Source organism: Microcaecilia unicolor, chromosome 2 (assembly GCF_901765095.1).
Source record: "Microcaecilia unicolor chromosome 2, aMicUni1.1, whole genome shotgun sequence".
NCBI lineage: Eukaryota > Metazoa > Chordata > Amphibia > Gymnophiona > Siphonopidae > Microcaecilia > Microcaecilia unicolor.
The window spans coordinates 447,622,187-447,641,121 of record NC_044032.1 but is presented as its reverse complement, the minus strand read 5'-3'; the positions used below and the strand labels follow the sequence as shown (position 1 = coordinate 447,641,121).

The 18,935-nt window shown below is 44.0% G+C and overlaps 1 protein-coding gene and 1 long non-coding RNA gene across 3 annotated transcripts in view; one reads left to right on the top strand and one right to left on the bottom strand.

The window, feature by feature from the left end:
* LOC115461226 (rho-related BTB domain-containing protein 2-like) overlaps positions 1-18,935 on the bottom strand; it is a 259,612-nt gene that overhangs the window by 96,233 nt on the left and 144,444 nt on the right. The gene's annotated exons all lie outside the window — the stretch shown is intronic.
* Positions 3,206-16,871, top strand: LOC115461228. The gene is made up of 3 exons (XR_003940674.1): positions 3,206-3,216; positions 16,754-16,762; positions 16,795-16,871. It is a non-coding gene; the product is annotated as an uncharacterized LOC115461228 (long non-coding RNA).

The following is an 18,935-nucleotide window of genomic DNA, read 5'->3' as shown; positions in this document are numbered from 1 at the left end:
AATTCTGTAACACGTTATCTTGAACGCTTGCAGAATGCAAACCATTCTTTTTTCTGCTTGTTCTGGACATATTGGAAAAGGTCTGAGAATACATTTGTACCCCCACAAGCAGTCGAGGTCTTCAACATAGCCATTCTGGAGACCCAGCTATATTTATGTTATCAAGATTAATTTACTGCCTTATTGAAGAAATTCACCCATGGGGATGTACAGCAAGTGTAAACTGGATATAGGTAATTTATAGTGGACTAGGCATTTGGAAAGAGCAACAGAATTTGGGGGTGGTGGCACAGCAGGAAAGCATCATCATATCTCCCCTTCCTTACTTTGGTTCCATAGCCACCATCCCTCCCCCCCTCACCTTGCTGTCACTGTTGCCCTAGCTCCTCCCAGTCCACTCCAAATGTACTGCACTGGCACTGGGCCTTCCTGTACAGGCCTGTGCTCAAGTGCTGTCCCACCAAACAGGGAATGTGTCAGTGGGAGAATGGGATGTGGCAGTGTTTGCACATAAGCCCACCCTGTTGCCAAGTCCCTTTGGAGCAGCCTGGGAAGAGGTACAGAGACAGCAGCAGGGTGAAAATTGAGGAACTGAACATGGGACCAGGGAGATGAGATGCTGGACCCAGGGACAGGAGGTGGGGGTTTAGGTAAGGATATGGGAGATGCTGGTCACCTGGGGTGGATAGGAAGAGGAAGGGAAAATGAAGGCCACCTGAGGGGGGGTTAAGAGGGGAAGGGGATTGCTGGCCACCTGGGGTGGGTAGGAAGGAGAATGCTGGCTACTGAGGTGGGGTTTGAGGGAGGGATGTTGGACTATGATGGCAGGGGCGAGGCGCCATATCTGAAGTTTCACCTAGAGTATCAAAAGAAACCCCTGGGATGGCCTGGTTGACCTAAATACTCAAATATCAGCACAGTACAGAATTAGAACAGCAAGTTAAACTTGGAAACAGGCATATTAAATTATAGTATTAGCAATAATATGATACACTACTCGTTAAAATAACAGTAAAATATTCATATAATAGAGGCAAGGTACAGTGTCAACATAATACAAATGAAACCATTTTACTAGTGAAGGGGCCAGGCGGAAGTGTAGCATGTAGACAGACAAAATAGGTTATAAAAATTGAGTTGTGACTAACCTGAAAAGAAATGCTGCAAACATAAGGTGTGCACAACTGAGCTCAGAGTACATGACATGAGCTGTCCTGCTGTCGTGTGTGCAGGTAATCAGGGGGTGTGTCACGGGTTAGTCAATCACCTCACCCACTAAAAGCTTCTTTATCTCCTGCAAATTCAACTGGGTATGGATTTCAGGACAGGTTTGAGAACCACTGAATTAAGACATTACTCACAGAAAAGATATGTGCCTCTTTGCAAACTCTTCCCTTCATTGTGTGTCATGACTGAGGTTTAGACTGGTTCTGAGTTCATAAAAGTACAAATAATAAGCACATTCCAAAATCAATTCTTGCTAAAAGCAAAAACAAACACAAAAAAAATCTTACATACAGCTGTTCCAGGAGATATTTTGCCAGCAAAACCAGGTTTCACCCCATGATTGCTCCCAGGATTTATTCTATTTGCTGTTGGCACAGGATCTGGCCTGGTTTTCATGTAGATACAGAAATGAAAGTGATACAGCTCAATGAAGTCAGCAGCCAGTAATTTAAAAAATCTAGAAAGTCCCTGTGTCTGCTTTCTGCTTCTTAACTGCAATGTCATATCGCTAAAGAGAAAAATAAGAGAGCCCCAGAATACTCCAGTAACTACTACAAAGTCAAGGTGACTGACTGAACAAGGTATTATTGGAGGACGACCAATGCAAACGTTTAACTGAAAGTAATTCTACGGAAAAGGCCACACATACACGGAGTTAGAAAAATCTTTGCAGTGCAAAAGGCCAGCAGTTCATGCCTACAGACCTCCACTTCTGTTGGTGGGGAAAGGGGACTGTTTAAAGGAGCTATGTGGCTAAAAAGCAAACAGTTGGTGCCAGTGGAATGCACTACAGTCAAATCAATGTATTCCTTTCTTCAGCATACTGTATTAGTACAGGCATTTAGAAATATATGAGTGCTGTACCTGAATTCAAGAAAGCATGGGAGAGGCACAAGGATTTCTCCGAGAGAGAGACAGGGATTGCAGGACTGAGCAATATGTTTCTCTCAGTGGACTCTTCATGCCAGAAATAGTGTTTCTAGCTTGGTATCACCAGGAGTCTGCGTTCATTAAAGCAAACATTTGCTGTTTCAGTGTCTGGATCTCCTGAACTGTGCAGTGAATTTATTTCAGGGCAAGACTGTCCCATAATCTGAGCACATATGTGACTCGCGTTACAGGCACATACACCTGTTTCTCACGAGAACATACTACTTATAGTGGAAAGGCAAAGGGAGGGTAGCACATTTAGCTACTGTGAAACTCTTTTGAGGTACAGAGCTTGAGGGCCCTTGTAACAGCAGGAAAGAGCCTTTCACCTCTGCAAAGAGTAGAATTAGTGTTTACATGGCTGTAAGCATGTATAAATGCATGTGTTGTGTGCTCAGAGCACATGCTCTTGTGACAGCATGGTTATTGTATTTACCTCATATAAACCCAGTTACATTAATAAATATTTACTCTGATGATTGTCTGCCAGTGTTCTAGTCGCAGTGCTCAGCCATTTTCCATCTGTTTCTGTGGGGCGAGTGTTTCATTCTGCTCTTTTGCTGGTGTGGATGCAGCTATGTTTTTCAAAACGTTCCTGGCTTTTCTTCTCCCATTCAAAGCTACAGCACAGGACAGTCCTTCATTATAGTGCTGTCACTTTCTATCTTTGTCGTCTTTCCCCTATTATGGTTTCTTTCTTGCCTATTCACTGTGCCTGCTTTTGACTCTTCTCTGTATGTCGTGATTTTAAGATGGCCTTCATGGCTAGTTAGGAAAAGCTAAGGTATTTATAAGTTTACATTGCTACCTTTCTCTTCTACAGCTGCGCTACAACATACTGTTTCCACAGCTACAGAGGAGCCACAGCAGAGGCCCCAGGTCCCACAACTGCAGACGAAAGAAATACCCACTTTCACCATCCCTCTGGCTTGCAAGAAAAGGGCTGAGGGGGTTATTTAGAGAATGATAAGGAGATGGGGACCCACGGTAACCACGGGGAAAGAGTTTGCGGCGACGGGGACAAACTCTGTGCCTGTGTCATTCTTTACTTTCAAGGCTGTTAATGAATTGGACAGTTATTTATGATGCAGATGACAACGTTTTGATTTTCTACTTCAGGAAGGCCTGTGGAAGACAGGAGAGCTAGACTCAATCCTAAGATTGCTGATGACTTATTATTCATCCACAGATTTAAAAAATCATAACAGTGCTCCGTAGGGTTTTTATACTTTAACAAAAAGAGTTAAATATAAAATCATAAGTGGTCAAAGCTTCCGCAGAAGAGAACAGAGCCAACGGAGATGGGGCATGGACAGAAACAGAGCCCATGGGGGCAGGGATAGAGCCTGCAGGGATCAGATGGGGACAGGGCCAAATTTTGTCCCAATATCATTCTCTAAGGTTATTTAGTTTTCTGTAAATAACTGTTTTATGTTGTTTTTCTATATAATGTGTTGTCAGTTTTTGCACAATGTGTTTTCTGTAGCTCTTGTATATTCCAGAAGCAATATGAATGATGGCCTGTAAGTGGGAGGTTGTGTATATGCTTTGAGGGAGGGGCATAGGCGTAGTTTGACTGTTTCATTTGGGGGGGCAAAGGATGGGGCGGAGCATATTAGCATATTCATTTGCATATATACATATGCAAATGAATATGCTAATATGGAGGAAGGAAGGGAAAGAGAGCTGGCTTTTTTGGGGCATAACCATAATGAATATGTATGAGATATCAAGCCAGCCCTTTCTCCCTTTCTTTCTTCCTTCCTTCTTTCCTCCTTACCCAGCACTCCCTCTTCATCTCCAGTAGTATTTCCCCACCCCCTTTCCCATACCATACCAGTGTTGACCTTAGAAATGCATAGGCTCTATATGTAGATCCTTCAAGAGGTAGTGTGTCATGATTTAAGCTCTACACCCTTTCTGATGTTTTGGTGCCACCTCAGTAAGGCCAACACACAATCTCTCCACTGCAAAACGCTATACACAAACTTGTGCAAAAACACACTCATACCCTTACTAAACCATAACAGCACTAATTCCAAGGACAGGACGAGCTACAACCTTATGCGTGAAAAGGCAAAACTGTAATTACACCAGGCTCTAAAACACCAATACACTACCTCGTGAAAAAAAAGCAAAACAAAAAGGGCTGCAAATACTACACGCTAGCAGAATACTGCACCTTGATCACACATGAAAAACACATGACACAACAGACATGACACAAGGAACTAGAAATCAAAAAATATGAAGGCAAAATACTGAACTGGAAAGTTAGCTCAAGAAGTCAGACTCAGCATGCAGCAATACCAGAAAAATTGAAACTTATATGCAAAATATCACAGATGCACATTTCCAAAAGCTGACATATTCCAATTAATAAATTCTGAATAAAATACTTTTTTCTACCTTTGTTGTCTGACCATTTAGTTTTTCTATTCGCTTTGGTCCCAGTGTCTTCTGTTTTATGCAGTGTCTTCTTTCCATTTGATATTTTTTCTCTCACCATGTCCACCATCCTCCTGTGTCCTTATGCGTCCTGTCTACCATCTATAGCCCTGTCCCTATCCTTCCTCGAGTTTCAGTATCTGCCCTCAACGTGTTCCAAACCAGCCCTTAAACTCAGCAGTTTTCCCTCCATCCATATCCAGCATTTCTCCTCACTCCCCTCCATCCATGTGCATCTACTTCCTCTGTCTTCTCTCTCCTCCATCCATGTCCAGCATTTCTCCTCTCTCCCTTCCCCTCCATCCATGTGCATCTCCTTCCTTTGTCTTTCCTTCCCTCCATCCTTGTCCAACATTTCTCCTCTCTTCCCTGCCCTCCACTCCATCCATGTCCAGCATTTCTCCTCTCTTCCCTCCATCCATGTGCATCTCCTTCCTGACTTCTATCCCCTCCCTCCATCCATCCGCCCAGCAACTCTCCATTCTCTCCTGCCCTCTCCTCCATCCATCCATCCATATCCAGCAAATTTCCTCTCTCTCCTTTCCCTCCATCCATCCATGCCCAGCAATTCTCCTCCTTCCCCTGCCCTCCGCTCCATGTCCAGCTATTTCTATTCTCTCCCCTGCCCTCCTCTCCATCCATCCATCCAGCAACTCTCCATTCTCCCCTGCCTTCTCCTCCATCCATCTCCAGCAAATTTCCTCTCTCCCCTGTCCCCTCCATCAATCCCTGTTGTCCAGCAATTCTCCTCTCTCCCCTGCCCATCCTGTTTCTGCTTCCTTAACTTTCTTTACAAGATCTCCAGGCCATCTCCTATTTTTTCTCTCCCTTCCTGTCTTCTTCACCCATTTCCAGCATCTCCCCTGTCTTCTTACTCACCCTATGTCCAGCATCTTCCAATATCCCTTTTTCCCTTCCAGCATTATCCCTATGTGTCCTTATCCCCTCTGTGTCCAGCACTGTCCCTTTGTGTCCCTGTCTCTATGCTCCCTCGCTGACCAGAATCTCGCTTCTCTGTCTTCCTGACACTCTCTTTTCTCTTCCCTTCCTCTTACCATCCATTCACGGTCCAGTGTCTCTCCTCCTTTCCCCAAGTCCAGTCTCCCTTCCTCCCTCCTACCAGCTAATCCACATCCACAGCAGTGACTCTTGGGATTTGCTCACACCGACCGGCTCCGTTCTATCCAGGCTCAGCCTCTTTCCTGCACAACAGCCGAACACCCCGCGACTTTTCTGCCTGCCTTGTTTGTATTCCGGTGGTGACACGTGGCCAGGTGAATGCAGTGCAACTTTCCTAGAAAACGCAGGGGACTTCGCGCTATGTCTGAGAGTTTGCTGGTGGCTGAGTGTCCTTCGCTTCTACCAGGGGCCTCTACCAGTGCAAGCAGTGAGGGCAATGTTGTTGGTGGTAGTGGCGCCTCCGCGAATCCGCTCTCCCGGAAGCTGCACAAGATCAGGCAGCAGGCTCGCTCAGGCAGGCTGCTCGTGACGTCACTCACGTAGTCAAACGTCTTCTCTCTCCCAGTCTCAGGTGGGGGCTTGGCGCGGCTGCTGCAGGCATTTAAGAGAAACCTGCAGCCCGCCTCTGCGGGGCTTCTATTGGTCCAAATTGCCAGCAAATTGCAAATTGGAGCAATAGAAGCCCTGCGGAGGCGGACTGCAGGCTGAAGAGGGGAGGGGAATGCTGGGCTTGTCGTCGGACCTGCTTAGTGCTTGCTGCTTTTACTATTGAAGTGGTGCCCCGCCCGCCAGTTCGCCGCTGCAGATCGTCGTCGTTTGGGGGGGCAATGCCCCCCCCTCGCCCCCCCCCCAGTCTACGCCCATGGGGAGGGGTGCAAGTAAAATGTTTGCTGTTCTTTGTGATATGGATATGGGTGTGCATAGTAGTCAGTGTGCTTTGAATCATGCTTGAGAAATTAATTACACAGAATCATCAAGTGTGTGCATAAGAATAGCTAAACTGGGTCAGACCAGTGGTCCATCTAGCCCAGTATCATGCTTCCTACAGTGGCCAATCCAGGTCACAAGTACCTGGCAGAAAGCCATAACAGTAGCACCATTCCATGCTACCAATCCCAGGGCAAGAAGTGGCTTCCCCCATTTCTATCAATAACAGATTACAGACTTTTCCTCCAGGAACTTGTCCAAACCTTTTTTAAATTTATATAAGCTAACCACTGTTAGCGCATATTCTGTCAATGAGCCAGGCATCTTCTGGTATCCCTGAGAAAATAGACATACGGCCATGGACCATGCATTACAGTATATCAGTGGTTCCCAAATCTGGTCCTAGAGGCACTCCAGCCAGTCAGGTTTTCAGGTTATTCACAATGAATATTCATGAGAGAGATTTGCTTACAGTGTAGGCAGTGCAGACTAGGTATAACAAATACCCAACAAAATTAAGAATTTCAATTTGAGAGATGTGCACTTAAGAAACAGCATGCATGTCAGGATAGGTGCATTAATGGCAGATTAAAGGGACAGAGGGAGGTTAGGGTGGAAGGGCGGTTGGGGGTGGAGGTTATTTCTTTTGAGAGATGTAAGGGAAGTTCTATATTTAAGACATTTATGTATTAACTGTGAAACTGGAAATGTTACCATGAATTGGTTTTTTTTAACGAAAAACATGTAAAGTAATAAATAAATAAATAAATAAATTGATTTGTCTTTTATTGGACAAGTCTCCTCAAAGTGACTGTAGCCTCTCGGCCACATTTACAAATCCACCATCTATATTTAGCTGGATTTATGAGATTTTCTAAGTATGTTGAACCCTGGACAATATAAACCAATACCTGCCTTATCTTCCTCCATACCCCATTCAAAATTGATGCTTTGAGCTCTTTCAGTGGCATTCACGATTTTGTACTTTCAACAGAATTTCCAAATTGGCCTATTGTTCATATTGGCTCCTTCATGGGCTGGTGAAAGATTGTCTGCAATATCCTCTAGGTTGACTAGGTGGCATTATCTGTGAGCCACAACCCCTTTTCAGAAAGATTGCTGCTGGGCAGGTAGCATTCAGCTGCAAGACATAAATAGTCCAAAAAACACTGACACCAGACCAATTCCTTTGATCACTGGTAAATACAGCTTAGAACAGCTCTTCATGTTCCTTGGATTTCAGAATGGTGCACTGGCTCATAGGAGAAGTACTGAGGATTTTTAAAAATTATGTAGCAGGCTACCAAAATGCTCTTTCCCGAATAGTTGCAGGAAGAACATTCTGGCCTCCTGCTCCAGAAAGTTTCCAATCAAATCTGAATAGGGGGTGATCCTTTCTGAGAAAGTGGCCCAGTAGAACTGACATCTTTGACTTTTGAAGGGAAGTATACAACTTCCATGGCTTCCTCCTCTAGATGGAGTCCAACAAAGAAGGGGCTTTTCTCCCTGGAGGTGGTCCAGAAAAGGCACACATAGAACAATAGTCGGTAGTAGGGCTGTACCCGAATATATTGTTTGTATTCAGACGAATAGCGATTTAAATTCAAGTATTAATAATCTAGGGCTCTACTGTGCTAAATCTTACTGGAATAAACACCTGATCTCTGATTTCATGTTGCTTCTTTTATTATTTGTTATATTAAAGCTCAATGCCCATTATTCATATTCAGCCAAATATTTTTCATTATTCGTATTCGGCTGAATAGTAAATATGCAACTAAGTATGGCTCTAGAAGGTGGGTTACTCCACTCTGGGACCCATCTAGGCCTTGCCTATGAGGAAAGGAGCAAAGCACAGAGGTTGCCAGTCTGGTCTATAGTTGACCCCTGGTGCATACTGAAAGCAGAAAGAACCTGTGCCAAAAGAGACCAAAACTGGTCAAGGGTTGCCAGTCTGGTCTACAGTTGTCCCATGAGGCAGTGTGTGCAAGAGAGAGACTGCTGCTAGCCTATACTCCTTATTGGGGAAATGATTGGACACTGGGGAATAGTGGAGCTGGTGATTTCTGAGAACCTGACAGAGACATGAAGAAGGACCTAATTAAGTATTGCTGGACCTGCCTGATCTAAGAGAAAGGGATCGCTGGGGAACACAGAGCCATAAGAGAGAGAAAAACCCTTCATCAGAGGTCACACAGGTTTCCACAATGCTAAGAACAAATAAACCATAACACACACAGTATCTATTTCTCTGTATCTGCAGCTTTTCTTCACCCAGGACAGAATTAACCATTTGCTCCCTAATTCTATAAAGTTACGCATGCAAATTTGGGCGTGCACCCAATGTAACTGAATGAGCTAATTGTTGTCAATAATGGGCTTTTTAACAAGCAATTATTGGCACTAATTAGATTTAATTGGAACTTCGGCACCTAAATTTTACGAGCGAGTAGGGGGCATGGAAATGGGAAGGCAATGGGCAGAATGGTGGCATTCCTAGCCCAATTTAGGCATGTACATTTGCACGTTTCAGTTAGACGCCAGTCCCGGGCGTAAGCACTATTCTATAAACTGCACCTAACTTTAAGCGCGGCTTTTAGAATAGCGCTTTTTTTTACAACATATATAGAATTCACCCCTTGATGGTTCCTAAGCAAATGTGTAGGGATGACCTCCCCCTAGTAAACTGCATCAGAGATGCCAAGGGTGGCCCATCCCAAAGCTGGAGATTTAAGGCCAATGAGTGAGGTTTTTCTTGTGCCCCAGGCATGTCTAAAACTAGTTCTGGCAGATGCACATTCCAAAAACTGACATATTCCAATCAATAAATAGAAAATAAAATTCTTTTTTTCTATATTTGTTGTCTGGTCATTTTATTTTTATTATTATATTGGTCCTAGTATCTGGTTTTTGCTTTCCTCTTTCATCTCTTAACTGTCTTGCCAGGGTCTCCATGCCCATTTGGCACTTCTTTTCTCTCCATGTCCACCATCCATCTTCTCTCTACATCCCTATCTATATAAGCCAGATCAACCCTGTCTTCACACCATGTTAAGCATCTCCCATTCTCTGTGTCCCTATTCTTGCCCTGTCCAACATAACTGTTCTGTGTCCCTATACCCTTCCCCAATCTCTCTTCCTTCCCCTCCTGTCTCCCTCTCCCAGCCAGTATCTCTCTCTCTCTTCCCCTGGTCCCCCCACTGGGGTCCAGCAAATGTTCCTCACTCCTGTTCTGTCTTCCCTTTGTAGGGCCTGCACCTCTCCCTCTTCCTTCTTTCCCCTCAAGTCCTGGCATCAATCTCTTTCCTTGTCCTTCCTAACCCTCTCCCCCCCCCCACAAAGTCCAGCAACTTACTGGATCTCTCTTCCCTACCTGACCTCCTGTCCAGCACCTCTCGCCCTCCTTCTTCCAAAGCAGCAGCCCTCAACCCCTATAATGGCATCTTATCCCACTCCCTCCTCCTCCTGAAGGGCTCTCAGGATTCTGCCTCTTCTCCCCCCCCCCCCCCCCCAGACCTACCCGAATGATGCCCTGGTGGTCTAAAGTACTAGGTCAGGCAGCAGCGATCCCAAGTCACTGCTGCCTGTGCTGGCTCCAACACTCAAAATGGCAGCTGCGACCTCTCGCGGTAGTCTTGCAAACGTTTGCAGGACACCTCTTAGAAACATGGAGCCAGCATGTGAAAACAGTGACTGCCCGTCCTAGCCTACACCACTAAGGCATAATTCGGGTAGATCCGGGGGGGGGGGGGGGGGGGGTAGGAGAGGCCAGCTGACTCACAGGAGAATAGAGTGCCTGCACAGTAGGAGGGGGCTTTGGTGTGTGCCGAACATGTGTGGATTGGTATGTTTGTTGCATGTACACACACATTAAAACAGGTTTAGAAGTGGTTCTGACTGCAGAGGAAAATTAGTAAAAAAGAGGATGAGGAAGGTAAGAAGCATTGCTCACCAATTTCTCCTGCTGACTGAAGGACAAGGCACAGGAGGTAAAGAGAACAGACAGACCACTGGCAATAACAGTTCTGGTCCCTCCACCCACCTTTCTGCCAGCAGCTGACTGGAAGGATATAAATTGCTTTGGGAGCCTTTGAATTAACAGAAAACCCCTCCTAAATACTCAGGCCTAGTTTGCCTATGCCTCATCTCTGATGGCATGTAAACCATGCTTTTTTTAAAAAAATCCACCTTTTCTTAACAGTGAAAGTTTCCCTTCCAGTGCTCTCTGTGTGCTTATGCTACAAATCTTCACACATAGGCTGCATGCATTATCAGGAATTATTACTATAAGACTAATGTTCAGCAGACTATGCCTGGGTCAAGTTAACTGTACAATTTTTTTTTTTTACTTAACTTTATCCAGCTCTCCAGTATTCTGTACCTATTTGCATGGAGGCCTATTGCTGGACAAACTCAGAATCAGATGTAAGGTACTACAATGGGTTAAAGGATTCCTAACTTCAAGATCCTCCCAGGTCAAAATGAACAACATACTCTCCCCCCTCCCCCCATGGAAGGCAGACTGTGGGGTACCGCGAGGCTCAATAATTTCACCTGCAACATAATGATGATCCCACTGGCATGGCCACTATCAAAGAATGGCTTTAACCCACTTATCTTTGCTGATAATGTACCTATATACATCTCATTTAGTCAAGACACATCAGAAATAAGCACCTTAATAACTCAAGGACTGAATATCTTGGAATCCTGGACCACAGCATTCAAATTCAAATGAGACAATTCTTAGTACTCACTTCCAGTTAGTGCAAGGAGGCCTTCTCCAGCATTACTTACCCAATAGCAGACAACCTGAAAATCCTAGGAATTATACTAGACTGAAACCTGTTCTTCGAAGCACAAAGAATACTGTGACCAAAATATTCCATACACTGTGGAAACTGAAGCGCATCAGAAGCTACTTTCCGAGAGAAGTCTTCTGGATGCTTGTACAAACCCTAATCCTTGCATACATTGACTACTATAACTGAATCTATGCTGGCTGCAAACATTCAATTATAAAAAAAAACTTCAAATGGCACAAAACACCACCACCCTACTGATCTTTGGAAAATCACTTTGAAAGAGCCAGCCCACTGCTGCAAGCCTTGCAGTGGCTCCCTGTCCAAGCATGGATAATGTTCAGGCACTGTACATTAGCATACAGAATCATCTTCAGTGTAGCTCCAGAATACATGTCGAACCTAATAAACCTACTGCTATGCAACATACGCATGGAAGCACGAAGCTATCTCACACTCCACTTCTCCAACTGCCAGGGTATATGATACAAGACAGTTTACTCATCAGGCTTCACGTACCTATTAAAAGCTGGAATGCACTCCCTAAAGCACTGAAGAGTCTAGATACTTACCTGATCTTTCATAAACGACTCAAGGACCACTTCAAAAAATCTTTCCATGAAGCTCTCCTCCATCTTTTGCCTGGTCACGACCCCGCATTAGCTTCTGCTAATAGATTCACCTCCTCACCCTGCCACCCTTCTCCTGTCCTTCATATTTCTTCCTGCCTCACTTCTCCCTCTATCCCTCTTCAAGCCACTACGATTCTATGTAATTCAGATCCCCTATCACACTGTATTTCTTAGTTCCATGTAAGCCACATTGAAACAACACTAATTGGAAAATGTGGGATAGAAATAATGTAAGTAAATAAATAAATATATATGTATATGTTGGACATTATTTATATCAGATTGCATTGCCTGTAACAGTTTACAGTGTTTGCGCCCTTAAGAAAGGCAGGAAGTGCCCTTAGACTACAAATCTTAGTCTTCCTGCAGTGCTCTGTGATAGGCTCTTCCACAGCACATGTCCCTGTTCCCTACGTCTTACGGGACATTTCCTATTGGCTGACCCTTGTCCCTATGTATGTTGGGTTGTAGCTGGCACACTTCTCTCTCCAGTGGAGTTGAGGGAATCTGTCTGCATGCATGCTAAGAAGATCTGTAAGCTGAGTTGCTGTACCTTGTTGCATGCTCCCCCTTCAAGCTACTGTATTTTCACCAAGTTTTTACCAGTTTAAAAGTATTTACAGCATCTACTCTTTCAGTTTGGCGCCAAAGATCTCCCAGTTCCTCTTGTATACAGAGTAAGCTGCAGGCTATCACAGCCAGTGAAAAGGATGAACATCCAGTATGAATTCACTTAGGCTAAATATCCAGTCTAAAGTTAACCAAGAAAGATATATTAACTTTAGGCCTGCTATTAGACTGGTCTGAGTTACCTAGACAACTTTTGTCTGCCAGCCTAAAACATCAGCAAAATTATACCCAGGAAGGCCTTAGTACTACCTTTTTTTTTTGTTGCAGATTGATAAATAGACCCCTTAAGTCCAGGGGTAAGGAAGGTGAAGTAACAGCGAACATGTGCCTGCAGAAATCAGAAGCATCTATTTCTCTGTGGATATATCCAGTCCTCTGTGGGTGCCTACATTCCTTCCCACCCCCAGGAAGGATCCAGTATGAGATACAACATGTGCCAGTGGGCTTCTCCAAGGGAAATAATTTCTTCAAATGATGTGTGTCACAGGATAGATGCGATGCCCTAGTCAAGTTGACGTCCAGCAAAGCCAGGTTCAAATCCTACTGCTCCTCCTTGTGATCTTGGGCAAGTCACTTACCCTCCACTACCTTTCGCACAAAATTAGATTGCAAGCCCTCTGAGGACTGGGAAATAGCTAATGTACCTGAATGTAATCCCCTTGAGCTACTACTGAAAAAGGTGTGGGCTAAATCCAAACAAATAAAATGTATCTACATTCCTCTAACTCCTCTTCCATTCTGACTCCTTTTGGATAGGGTGTTCTGTACTGTACAGTTTAGAGTTATCAAGTCATCATATTGTAGAAAAAGAGTACTGAATGAGACTTCAGAGTTCCGGACTATTTGTTGTGAAAAGAAGAGTCATTGTTGATGTACAGTGCAGGTGATAAAGACCAAGGCCATAGTAAAACATGCCAAGGGACTGAGGCAGTATTTATTACTATCTTTATGCTAGGATGCAATTTTCTCAACCAAATATTATACAGTTCAATTTTTCCTTTAATTTGATTTCTGAGTATGTACATGAAAATATTCTATGAAGTCATTTATATCAGAACGTATGCTAACAAACGTGGGCAAGCATTTTTGGACTCTTTCCTCTAACCTGAGCTCACATCACATGCACTGGTTTTTCATTTTGATTCCTCAGCTTAGTTTCTGGGGCTGGAATATGGCATCAAAAGTCATTGTTTAATTACCTAGAGAGTGTTCCCTCCCCCACCACATATTTTGTATCCCCTCTCCACTTGCCTATCTTAGTCATTATGGTCACAGTCCTACACTGGGAGTCAAACTTGGGATCCTTCTAGAGCCCTGCAACCATAGGCCCTAGATTCCGGCCCTAGGTTTTGATGTTGTGTGGGGCACTATGGTCCCTCCATATGGATCTTTAGGCATTGCTTTGCAGCTTCCCAGAGTCAAGTGGACCAGAAAGCAGAATGCCTATCCTTAGAATCATATCCAAGTCCTGAAAGGCCAGAACCATGTGTCAGGCACTCATGTTGAAATCCTCCTAAGAGAACAGATAGGGTGGAAGAAATGGGGATATGAAATGAAACAACAGCACTGAGCTGTTAACCAAGCTGCAAACTAAATTATTAAGGCTGTTTTTACTGCATATTTAACTTCTCTTTTGAACATGGCTGTGTTTGTGGCCTTTAGTTTTGCTCTTCTGATTGTATGGTCAGCAAGCTGCAGTATAGACCTGTGCTCCTAGATAATGTCCTGCAGCAGGTTGCTCCCTAGCCTCTGAGAAAACCAGAGTTCCAAGCCATCCACAAGCTGTTCTCAGGTTTCAAGAAGGTGGTGGTGAGGGATGGGGAGAAGACTGCCACTTTGTATGCATTTGGATTTGTGAAGCATGTTGTTTAGCTGTTAACATTGGAAAATTTTACAGCCTAACAAATGATTAATATATAAAACCAAAAAAACATATTGCACTTCACAGAATCCATCCAGAGGTTTCAAGCTGAACATGTTTTATGTCTGAATTTCAAACAGCTGCATATTTTGTAACTATTTAGACCATTAACAACTAGGTAAAGAATGCAGAGCATGGCCCATGGAATTCTTTCTAAACCCTCCGTGTGTGTTATGTCTCTGTATGTCTTTTACTGAGAGGAGAGAAGGCAGGGGTTTGGATAGCTTTGGTAAAGTTACGTGGAGTGTGGGTAGATAGGGAGTGAAGGGTAGATGAGTGTTTGTCTGCCTTGAATAGATTTTAAGCTCTGTCAAGCAGAGACCACCTCTTATGTGTTTGTGTACAGTGTTGTGTACATCTAGTAGCACCATAAAAAAAAAAGTAGTAGTAGCAGTAGTAGAGGGTAGTTAAGAAAGGGTGGGGGTAGGGGTGGCTGGAATGGGAAAGATAGTTGGGAGTAGTTTTGGGGGTGCATGCCCAATGGTATTCTTCTAGCACCCAGATCACACAACAGTTTTCAAAGAGATGAGTTACCATGGGCGACTCAGCATGAGAAACTAGATATGCAGAATGCAGAAAAATGTTAGGAAGTATTTGTTCACAGAGAGCGTGGTGGATGCTTGGAATGCCCTCCCGCGGGAGGTGGTGGAAATGAAAACGGTAACAGAATTCAAACATGTGTGGGATAAGCATAAAGGAATCCTGTGCAGAAGGAATGGATCCTCAGGAGCTTAGTCAAGATCGGAGGCGGGGATAGTGCTGGGCAGACTTATACGGTCTGTGCCAGAGCCGGTGGCGGGGCTGGTGGTTGGGAGGCGGGGATAGTGCTGGGCAGACTTATACGGTCTGTGCCAGAGCAGGTGGTGGGAGGCGGGGCTGGTGGTTGGGAGGCTGGGATAGTGCTGGGCAGACTTGTACGGTCTGTGCCAGAGACGGTGGTTGGGAGGCGGGGCTGGTGGTTGGGAGGCGAGGATAGTGCTGGGCAGACTTATACTTTCTGTGCCACAGCCGGTGGTTGGGATAGTGCTGGGCAGACTTATACGGGCTGTGCCCTGAAGAGCACAGGTACAAATCAAAGTAGGGTATACACAAAAAGTAGCACATGTGAGTTATCTTGTTGGGCAGACTGGATGGACCGTGCAGTGCAGGTCTTTTTCTGCCGTCATCTACTATGTTACTATGTTACCATGGCCATGTTGACTTTAATAATGTGCAGAATGTGGGAGTGTTTCCATTGTTGCATTAGTTTGTTATATCAGACATTAAAGACAGATGTACCGAGGACATCAAAACCAGCAGGTAACTCATTACTATATTGGTTTTAACACAGCTTAATGCATTGGCCTAGGATTACCATACATCCAGATTTCTCTGGACATGTCCTCCTTTTCAGGGGACTGGCAGAGGTCCGGTCGTTTTTTCCCAGCCACAGCTTGAAGTCTTGGCAGGCATTTTGAAGTGGTGGCAGCAGCGAGAAGATCACCAGTGGGCAGAAAGAGTGGGGTTCTTTCCTGCCCCGAAGAGGCCACCAGACCACCAGGGCAGGACTGGTGCTAGGGTCTCTGGTGCCCTCCCTGTAAACTATCAGTTGGAGTCCCCCCCTCCCCGTTCAGCATCTCCTTTCTCTCTTCTCCCTCCCCCCTTTTTCAGCCCAGTGCCTTAAAAGGTGAAGAACAAAAGTTTGTTGTTTTTGTATTCGACAGCTTTTTAATTTATTTGAACGCTTCCCATATGTATATATAAATATCATGAAATAAAATTGAATATCACTAAAACTGCTTAAAAATTATTGTAGCTGGTGCAAACAGCACTAATAAAGGCAGTATTCTGTGCTCCTTTTTCTTCACTTTCTATGCAATGCAGTAATATATGGCCAAATTTTAGTGAGGTTATTATCTATACTGATGGGTTCATCTTACCTGTTGTTGTAATCTGCCTTGGGAAGCATGGTGTTATAAAGATTGGAAGTAAAGTTAAACTCTCCTTTCATTGGAGCACATGGAATCACATCTTCATCTCATATCTTTTGTACAAATGGATTATTCTGTTTTGAGTAAGTTTCAGGGACAAGTGGTTTTCAGAAGTAAAATAATAAAAATAAACATTTTCTTTCATGCAGATCTCTCATTTGCTTAAACAAAACTAAATGGGCTACAAGGGCTATAAGCTCCTAATGCAGTCCTTATACTTTGTCCTTCTGATGACTTATACTGTGCCAACCCCCCCCCCCCCCCCCCCCCCCCGGTCTCTGCTTTGCTCTTCTGTGCTGCAGGCAGCGCCACCAGGTTTTCAAAATGGCTGCCGAGACCGGCACCAGAAGGCTCAGCAGCCATTTTGAAAATATGGCAGCGGCGGCGTCCATGGCACAGAACAGCAAAGCGGAGACAGAGGAGCGACAGAGGGCAGGAAAGAGTGGGATTCTTTCCTGCCCCTGCAGAGGCCACTAAACCGCCAGGGCGGCCTTCAAGGATCACGGTTGGTCTTCCTGGGAGGGCTGTAGTGCAGTGTAAGGTAAGAATGGCAGTTTCTGGCACCCCCTGCCATGCATACCCTGCTTACCATGTAATGGTATCAGGTATCAGTTTATTATATTTTGCTGGATTATATATACACCAATATATTTGTGCAGCTTTTATATATTTGACACTGCAGCAGAGAAAATAGTTTCATTTCAAGCCCCTCTCTCTCCATTCCTTTTTCTGGGAACTTCTGAGAGCAGGGATAGTTAATTACAAACACTTAAAGACAAAAGAGCTTCCTCTGCCCTCCCACCTAACAAAAGATGGACTAAGGTGGGCACCTGAATACCCCATTGAAAACAAAGAACTCAGAGAGGGAAACCATAAACAGGACATTTGCTTGTCAAAGGTATACCTGCCCCTCCCATCATCTATCAGACAAATGGATGCCAGGACATCTGCAGAAAGAAGGACTTATAATGTGGTCATGTGAACAGACTACATTAACCATAATGCCTTGCAAAATATCCAGGACATGCACACACCATGCTTCTCTGCTAACATTATAAAAGGCCTGGAAACAGCCCAGCTCGTCCTCTTGGGACCTGCCTCCTCTCTTGAAACCTGCCTCCTCTCTTGGAACCTGCCTCCTCTTGGGACCTGCTGCTCTCTTTGGGGTCTGCTGACGCCTTGCCCCTCAACATGTGCTCATCAATCAACTAGACCACAGCATGCTTGTAACAAGAACTTGTAAGTTAACCTACCTGCTACTTTGTTCTATTTTATGCACAGATTACCTGTAAAGATCTCTTAAAACCTACCTCTCGTGTGCAATTGTATATTAAATCAATCTTTTTGAAGCTAAAAATATGGTCTCTTTGTGTTCTGAGTATATGGTATCTTTTATATATACTTAATCTATTTAATTTATTGCAATTATCACCTTTGGTGATTGGTGGAGAAATTAATATCCTAAAACTTATAAATACAGCACCTGCTCTTAAATTATAAACAGTGGCGAGTTGCTCTAGAGCTATTTTCCCCAAAATAAATCATTTCTTGTAACATATTTATTTGTGGAGAATGTGGGCAGGTATTCCGTGCGAGTAGAATGAAATAGCAGTGTTCTTAAATTATATTTTTGTATTTTGCTACTTTATAGAGAACTGAGTATCAGGTTTCATTAATTAAATTTCCGATTGATAAATTGATAAGGTTTTCAGGGCATTTAGAATATTTAGAATGCTGTGCTGGATGGATGTTTGGTCTTATTTAGGTACTTATGCACTCATGTACTTTATGTATTTCATAATCAAATCTTTAGGCATGCTCTGGCATAAAATAAAAAACAATGTTGCAGTTTCTTTTGAGAAGGACATAGATAACCCCACTTTGCCTAAGCAATGCGTAGAATCCTCTGGCCCTAATCCTTGGACCCGTAATGTGACTGATGATATTTCCACCCCCTCTGATATTGAAACAAAATTTGATTTATATTCAATTAAGGAAGGGAGCAAGAGAATTTCTGCATGCACTTGGTTAATGTGGACCATATATAAGAAAGCCTTAAGGGAACATGCAGAATTGAATGAGAAGTTACTAGCCAAAGAGAGAGAATGCATGCTGATAAACACAAAAAAGGATTTTCTGATCACAATGGCTAGTTGCTTAAATGATCAATTAGACGCCCTTAGAATACAGGTGCAATTGCAGGCAGCACAGGAGACTAAAATGAAAGCCCAAATTTTAGCTTTAGAAATGCAGGCCAGCCAAGTTCCAGGCTTGAAACATTTAATCAGGGAATTAACACTGCAGATGCCCCATATAGATGAGAATATTGATCATGTACAGGATTCACATTTGCAGGGGTCAGCCATTATGGGTCTCCCATGTGCCCCTCCAGACCCAAATACAGCTAAAGCCATGCCTGTTTCAGCTGTGGTAACAGTATCACAGTCCACACCCATAGCAGGAGGTTCAACTAGAACCATTAGTTCCC